This window comes from Piliocolobus tephrosceles, chromosome 14 (genome assembly GCF_002776525.5).
Source record: "Piliocolobus tephrosceles isolate RC106 chromosome 14, ASM277652v3, whole genome shotgun sequence".
Classification (NCBI taxonomy): Eukaryota; Metazoa; Chordata; class Mammalia; order Primates; family Cercopithecidae; genus Piliocolobus; species Piliocolobus tephrosceles.
The window spans coordinates 10,931,321-10,937,443 of record NC_045447.1 but is presented as its reverse complement, the minus strand read 5'-3'; positions in this window follow the sequence as shown (position 1 = coordinate 10,937,443).

The window sequence follows — 6,123 nt, the reverse complement described above, 5'->3', positions numbered from 1 at the left end:
GCCTCCAGCCCCCCATGCATTCCTCACTGGGAGCCAGAGGAATTGTTATAAAACACAGATATGGGCCGGGCGCAGTGGCTCATGCCTGTAATCCCAGCACTTTGGGAGGCCGAGGCAGGCAGATCATGAGGTCAGGAGATCAAGACCATCCCGGCTAACTTGGTGAAACCCCGTCTCTACTAAAAATACAAAAAAAAAAATCAGCCAGGCGAGGTGGCGGGCGCCTGTAGTCCCAGCTACTCGGGAGGCTGAGGCAGGAGAATGGCGTGAACCCGGGAGGCGGAGCTTGCAGCGAGCGGAGATCGCGCCACTGTTCTCCAGCCTGGGTGACAGAGCGAGACACCGTCTCAAAAAAAACAAAAAAACAAAAAAACACAGATATGATCTTGCCAATTCCCCCACTTCTAACCTGTGGCTTCCACTGTCCTGGAGAGAAATTCAGACTCCAGACATGGCACTGGGGGTCCCTGCCAGCCCCTCCCCCCGCTTCCCCTCCCCATTCTCTAGCCACACTGAGATTTCACATCCTCAAACTAGCCCTGCTCCATCCCACCTCAGGGCTTATGAAACATGGATTCTTTTTTTGAGAGAGTCTCTCTCTGTCGCGCAGGCTGGAGTGCAGTGGCACGATCTCAGCTCACTGCAACCTCGGCCTCCTGGGTTCAAGCAATTCTCTGCCTCAGACTCTCAAGTAGCTAGGATGACAGGTTCCCACCAGCTAGGATGACAGGAACCCACCAGGTTCCCACGCCTGGCTAATTTTGGTATTTTTAGTAGAGATAGGGTTTCACCATCTTGGCCAGGCTGGTCTTGAACTCCTGACCTTGTGATCCACCCACCCCGGCTTCCCAAAGTGCTGGGATTACAGGCATGAGCCACTGTGCCAGGCCCTCTTTTTTTATATATATATATATATTATTTGAGACAGTCTTGCTCTGTCACCCAGGCTGGAGTACAGTGGCGCAATCTGTTCACTGCAACCTCCGCCTCCCAGGCTCCAACGATTCTCCTGCCTCAGCCTCCTGAGTAGCTGGGATTACAGGTACCCACCACCACGCCTGGCTAATTTTGGTATTTTTAGTAGAGACGGGGTTTCACCATGTTGATCAGGCTGGTCTCAAACTCCTGAGTTCAGGTAATCTACCCGCCTTGGCTCCCAAAGTGCTGGGATTACAGGCGTGAGCCACCGTGCCTGGCTGTGTGAAACATGAATCTTTTTTTTCCCCCATCTTGCCCCACCAAGCAGCATTCAGCCTTCAACCTCAGATATTTACCCTTCATCAGAGAGGACATTTCTGCACCCCACCCCCCCGACTAGGTCAGGCCTGCCATTATTATCACCCCCTCCCCAGTGTCCTAAACTCCTCCTTCATGGCAAGCAGCACATTCAACATGATTTTGTGTGTGTGCAATTATCTGTTTAAATAGATCTTTCTCTCTGAGGACCAGGACTGTCCTCCTTCGACATGACATCACTAGTGTCAGTCGCAATGGGAGCTTGAGGGAGCACGTGTGTTGTGCAGAACGCTATCCTGGGCACTGGAGGGGAATGTGACAGTGAGGGACCCACCTGGTCCTTGGGACCTCTCAGGCTTGTTCATAGACCTGTACCAACATGCTCATGCCTGCAGTGACCACGCCACATCATGGGATACAAAGTCCTTTCTACAGGGCATTTGGGCACTGCTACTGTGCAGAGCTTCTGCTTGCAAACTTCCAGGAAGGGGGTGCCTCACCGCCTTCCCAGCTCACAATTCTGTGGTTGGATCCAACAGCACTGAAGTCAGGCACGGGGCCACTGAAGTGCCAGCAGACAGGCAAGGAGTGAGAAATAACTTCAGGATGATAAAGATAACGGAAGCGCTCATTCATTGCAGGCTCCTGTGTTCAGTTCAGTGCTTTGTAGCTTCTGCCTCATTGAATGGTCACCACAACTTTTGGGGGACACCCATTTTACAGGAGAGAAAACTGAGGCTCTATGAGGTGTAAGTAAGAAATGAGGATGAGACCAGGCATGGTGGCTCACGCCTGTAATCGCAACACTTTGGAAGGCTGAGGCAGGAGGATCACTTGAGCCCAGGAGTTTGAGACCAGCCTGGGCAACACAGCAAGACCTCATCTCTATTTTTTTTTTTTTTTTTCAAGACAAGAGTCTTGCTGTGTCATCAGGCTGGAGTGCAGTGGCGCCATCTCAGCTTACTGCAACCTCTGCCTCCTGGGTTCAAGCGATTCTCCTGCCTCAGCCTCCTGAGTAGCTGGGATTACAGGTGCGTGCCACCACGTCCAGCTAATTTTTGTATTTGTAGTAAAGACCGGGTTTCACCATGTTGACCAGGTTAGTCTCAAACTCCTGACCTCGTGATCCACCTGCCTCGGCCTCCCAAAGTGCTGGGATTACAGGTGTGAGGCACCGTGCCCAGCCTCTGTTTTTAAATAATTTATTGTTATTTTAAAGTAACAGATGAGGCCAGGTGTGGTGGCTCACGCACTTTGGGAAGCCGAGGTGGGCAGATCACCTGAGGTCGGGAGTTTGAGACCAGCCTGGCCAACATGGTGAAACCCTGTCTCTACTAAAAATACAAAAATTAGCCAGGCGTGGTGGTGCACGTCTGTAATCCCAGCTACTCAGGAGGCTGAGGCACGAGAATCACTTGCACCAGAGAGGTGGGGGTTGCAGTGAGCCAAGATTGCGTCACTGTACTCCAGCCTGGGTGACAGAGCAAGAATCTGTCCACCCCCGCACCCCCCCAAAAATTAAGAGATGAGGATGAGACCGATACATAGCTCTGTCTGCTTTAGAGCTGCAATACCCCACACTTCCCACACCATCCTCCAGATCCAATCCTACAAGTTCAGCTTTTTCTCAAACACAAAATGGGCTTCTCTGCTATATCTTTTTTATTTTTATTTTTATTTTTTTTCAGGAATAAGACCTCTTGCTCTGTAACCCAGGCTGGAGTGCAGTGGGTTGATCATGGCTCGCTGCAGCCTCAAACTCCTGGGCTCAAACAATCCTCCCGATCCAGCCTCCTGAGTAGCTGGGACTACAGGCATGCACCACTACACCTGGCTAATTGAAAAAAAAAAAAGTTGGACCAGTTGCAGTGGCTCACGCGTGTAATCTCAGCACTTTGGGAGGCCGAGGCAGGTGAATCACAAGGTCAGGAATTCAAGACCACCCTGACCAACACAGTGAAACCCTCTCTCTACTAAAAAACACAAAAAAAATTAGCTGGGTGTGGTGGCGGGTGCTTGAAATCCCATCTACTGGGGAGGCTGAAGCAGGAGAATCACTTGAATCTGGGAGGAGGAGGTTGCAGTGAGCCGAGATCTCACCACTGCACTCCAGGCTGCGAGACAGAGCAAGACTCCATCTAAAAAAAAAAAAAAAAAAAAAAAAAAATTAGCTGGGAGTGGTGGCCTGTGCCTGAAATCCCATCCAGGAGGCTGAGGTATGAGGAATCCCTTGAACCCAGGAGGCAGAGGATGCAGTGAGCCGAGATCCAGCTACTGCACTCCAGCCTGGGCAACAGAGCAAGACTTGGTCTCAAAAAAAAAAAAAAAAAATGCGGCCAGGCGCTGTGGCTTACGCCTGTAATCCCAGCTCTTTGGGAGACTGAGGCAGGTGGATCATCTGAGCTCAGGAGTTCAAGACCAGCCTGGCCAACATGATGAAACATTGTTTCTACTAAAAATACAAAAAAATTAGCTGGGCATGGTGGTGGGCCCCTGTCATCCCAGCTGCTCGGGAGGCTGAGGCAGGAGAATCACTTGAACCCGGGATGTGGAGGTTGCAGTGAGCCGAGATCTCGCCATTGTACTCCAGCCTGGGTGACAAGAGTGAAACTCCGTCTGGAAAAAAAAAAAAAAAAAAAAAAAGGAAGAAAAGAAAAGAAAAAGAAAAAGAACCCCTTGTAGTGGCTCAAGCCTCTGATGTTTTGGGAGGTCAAGGAGTGAGGATCCCTTGAGCCCAGGAGTCTGAGGCTGCATTGAGCTGTGATCATTCCGCTGCATACCAGCCTGAGTGACAGAGCAAAACCCCATCTCTACAAAAAAAAAAAAAAAAAAAAAAGTACCCCGTGTGCCTTGTGTGTCCTGGGCACTTGTGCACAAATCTTACCTCCCATCCACCCCGCGCTCCAGAGTGAGAGCCCCAGAAGGAAGGGACTGGAGCTGGCCCAGTTCCTGACTCCTAGCACGTCCTTGAGAGCTGTTTGCTGCTGAGCCAGTGCCGGACAGTCACTCCCAGTTCCTCTAAGGCGAGCCGAGTGGGGTTTCACGCCCCACCACCTCCCTCCCACCTCTTCCACGCTAGACTTTGTTTCCTGCTGGGCTGCAGCTGCCCCTCACCAGCTGGTGACTCAGAGCCTGGGCAGGATGGCAGTGCCGATTGGGCCCTCGCAGCCCTCTGAGCCTTCTGTGACTCAGCTTGTGGTGAGGCTGCGCCTGGGCTCCGGGGTGGGGCCCCTCCACCCCAGCCTGGCCCTCCTTCCTCTCCCCTTTAGGTCTTGCTGATTTCTGTCCTCCAGGTCTTCTCAGTAGAACGAGGATAATCCTGAATTCAGAACATATTTCCTGAGTACCGAGAGTGCCCGGGAGAGGGGGGCCGAGAGCTGGCTCCTGTGCTCCTGAGAGGACGGTTCCCTGGGTAGGAGCAGAAAGAAGGCCCAGAGGAAGATGGGAGGGAGGCGGGGCAAAGGATGCTATGGGGATAGCCCAGAGCTGGGCCGCAGGTGAGCAAGGACCACTGTGTGTTAAGGACTGGTCAGGGACCTGGGAGCAGGGAGGCTACGAGGACCGGGCCTTCCCACCCCACATGGTGCTCTATGAGAATTAGCAAAGTCAGTGAAAACAGACTGGGATTGTCTTGTGCCAGGGCCCCAACTGGCTTGGCAAGTGCAGTGTGGGCTGGAATCAGCCCCCATCACCCGACGCATTTGTGCAGGGAGCCCTGAGTGAGGAGGCAGGGGTGGTGCCGCCTCCTAGGGGACATTTGGATAAGTGTCTACGGAGGTGTTTTCATTGCCACTATGTCTGATGTTTGTGAGAAGGGGGTTGCGGGGAGAGTGTGGGGCAGCGGGAGGGTTATTGGCATTTAGTGTCTGAAATCCAGGGATGCTAGGTGTCCTGTCAAGGTGGCTGGTCCTGCCAAGGGATGAAATATTCCCTGTACTCCCAAATCCAGGCCTGAGACCCCTCTGCTGTCCAGTTACATCACGGAGAGGATCATAACAGCAGTGACCTTCTGAAATTCTTCCCAGTGTTCTAAGTGGGTTTTTTTGTTTGTTTTTGTTTTTGTTTGAGATGGAGCCACGGCTGGAGTCCAGTGGTGCGATCTCAGCTCATTATAACCTCCACTTCCTGGGTTCAAGTGATTCTCCTGCCTCAGCCTCCCGAGTAGCTGGGATTACAGGCGCCTGCCACCACACCTGGGTAATTTTTGTATTTTTAATCGAGACGGGGTTTCACCATGTTGGCCAGGCTGGTCTTGAACTCCTGGCCTCAAGTGATCCACCCGCCTTGGCCTCCCAAATTGCTGAGATTACAGGCGTGAGCCACTGCGCTCGGCCGAGCCTGGTTTTCTACCTGTGCTACCTACTTCCTCCAAGGATGTCCTGCTCTGGAAATCTTCAAGGGAATGCCTTTTACCTTAAAGTAACTCCCCTTCCTCCTTGTCAGGTATCTTTGCATAACTCTGAAGAGTTTTGAAGATGCAAAGTCCTTCCTCTCTGCCCATCCAGGGAAGCTTCTGGCCACCCTCGGGGTGAGTGGGCAGTGGTGGGCGGAAGTTCCTCAACTTCATTACAGCTGTGAGGCCTCGCATTGGCTCTCACCACTCTGGGCATCCTTTTTTGTAAAATGGAGCCAGTAATTTCCATTCTTCTGGTTGTTGTAGGCTGGCAATGAGGGCATCCACAGATGGCACCTGGCCTACTCATCAAATGGCAGTTACCCTCTCTTGTGATGATTGTCAGCTTCTAGTGTGAAGTATGGGAAGGGTCTACATCGATTCTTTTTTTTTTTTCTTTCTTTAAGAGATATAATTGCCCAGGCTGATCTTGAACTCCTAGACTCGAGCCATCTGCCTGCCTCAGCCTCCTAAAGTGCTGGGATTACAGGTGT